Below are 2524 nucleotides of genomic sequence, written 5' to 3'. Positions count from 1 at the left end.
CAACTTCGTTTATTAGGGACATTTTTTAAATTAATGTATAATCTGTTCCGAGTAATGTTTTTACATCTCAAGGTACATTTATTTATTCTGTAAATAGGTAAACGTAAATCGACGATCGCCTGATGATTCACCATTTACATGTATGCTTTAAATATAACTAAATATTTGTTCTATATTTGGCTATTACATCAATGACAGTCAAACAACGAAATTTATAAGACGTAAAGGTAAAATATAGGTAAGGTAAGATAGTATTTTTATAAAAGCTAAGTTTCGTTTGATCTATTATATCTATATGAAATTATGTAAAATGTTTTTTCTTCAAACAATATAAGTTAAACAAACGAACGGGCCAAATATATGGCCGCCGTCTGTAGTGTCTACAATCTTGGCTTGTGCCTAAAGAGAGAATAATTCGTAGGAGCAAATAGTTTTATCATTGCTGTAAATAAATACAAATTGACGGAGGAATAATAAATACCTGTATAAATAATTATTATCTGTGAAAAATGATTAATCTTACACTCACCATTGGACCCGTTTCACCCGTTTGGACCCGTTTGGACCCGTTTGTTATCTGAAAATGTACATAATTATATGAGATATAATATATATATATATATATATATATATATATATATATATATATATATATGTATGTATGAGCATGTCGGTAGTTGAAAATCATATAATCTATACCTATATATATATAATAAAATGTAACTGATCACTGTCTGTACATGGAAGATATTTGAGTAAAACTATTATCGTGGGCCTTAAGGTCTAGCGTTCTTTCCCGACGAGCTAACTTTTTACACACAATCAATGCATGACAAAATAATATTGTTAACGATTTCGCAGAAGATTATTGTTTTTATAATTATTTGAGCACATCTGTTATTTGTCGATGTATTTGTATGTGGTATACATACTTACTACTTATACAACTTTTTGAAGAACTCAAATAGGTTTTGGGTAGGTGTCAAATAAAAGATAACACGGTTTTATAAGAGCTCTTGTTAATTTTTATTAAATAAATTGGAAGATCAATAATTACACTAATACAAATGTTCTAATTGTTCTCCCTACCTGCCAGCTAAATCTCCATAACACGGATTTAATCCCCCAGAAACAGAAACATTGAAATATTTAAAAAAAAAACACATTTGCACTATGGAGTCCATCAAGCACTCAATTCAAGAACTGACTGAACACTTCAACTCACGGATGGCTGAATTTCAAAAGACTCTTCAGAGTTCTATCCCAGCATCAAGTCCAACCACCAACATAGCGGCTCAGTTTAATACATTTAGAGTCTTTGTTTTAACTGCGTTGGAGAGCCTTCAGAAGCAAGTTGAACTCCTGTCAAAGCAATACATCCAAATGGAGTTAGTTAGTAGAAGGAAGATGCTCTTGCATGGAATTCCTGAAGAAGTAAAGGAGAATGTACCAACTGTGGTGTCGAGGGTTTTATCAGATCATCACAAGTTGCCTGAGCTTACCATGGATAAGCTCAGCCGATGCCAGCGATTGGGTCAATCCACGCGAGATAAGCCTCGAGCTATTCTTGTCAAATTCCATGACGCGTTGCTTCGTAATAAAATCTGGTACTCGAAAACATCTCCAAAAATACGGGTGTGACTCTTTCGGAATTCCTTACTAAGGAGAGACATGAACTGTTTATGGCTGCGAGACGGAAGTTTGGAATATCTAAATGCTGGACGAAGGATGGTGCCGTTATTGTTACTGGGTCAGACGGTAAGCGCCATCGTTTTGTCACAACAGCTGAACTTAATTGAATTAAATGCACACAAAATGATATTACTTTGGCTATTATTCCTGCTGCTATTCCCAGTACCAGTTCTGTTGACTCAATTGCTAAATCTACTAATATATATTTTGTTTTTTTTTTTATTTTTTTTTTTATTCATATATATTTTAACTTTTTATCAATTTTTATATATATTTATTTTTTAATTATTATTATTTTTAGTATTTTATACATACATATAATAGTTGGTTGTTAATATAACCAGCATGATTTCAAATACTCTCAGTTTAATCGACTCGAAAGACAATAGTGAGTATCTTAGTGACGTAGTGATGATAGTTAGCATAGTGCTTCTCTTCCTCTAAACTCTCTTTTAGATTCAACTTTCTCCGGTTTCACTAGAAACTTTAATGTAGTGCATATAAATGCACAGAGTATACCTTCTCATTACCCCGATTTGCTGTCTTCCTTCGATAGTAAAAATATTCATGCCGTCCTTATATCCGAATCTTTCCTGAAACCCTGCTTACCTTCAACTTCTCACTGTTTGCCTGGCTTTCATCTGATCCGGAATGATGTACGATCCGATACCGATGTACGGTAAAGGTGGTGGTGGAGTGGCAATATATCTCTGTAGTCATATCCCCTTTACTATTTTAAATAAATCTCCTACACAATACTGTGAGTCATCTGAATATATTTTTATTAAAGTCTTATTCGGCCATCTCAAACTACTACTGGGCGTTTTTTATA

General features: G+C 33.2%; 1 pseudogene; it reads left to right on the top strand.

Annotated features, from left to right (window-relative positions):
* Nucleotides 1–1098: 1098 nt before the first annotated feature.
* On the top strand, nt 1099–1799 carry LOC126772049 (uncharacterized; annotated as a pseudogene).
* Nucleotides 1800–2524: the final 725 nt, after the last annotated feature.

This window comes from Nymphalis io, chromosome 11 (assembly GCF_905147045.1).
Source record: "Nymphalis io chromosome 11, ilAglIoxx1.1, whole genome shotgun sequence".
NCBI lineage: Eukaryota > Metazoa > Arthropoda > Insecta > Lepidoptera > Nymphalidae > Nymphalis > Nymphalis io.
This window is presented reverse-complemented; position numbering and strand designations above follow the sequence as displayed.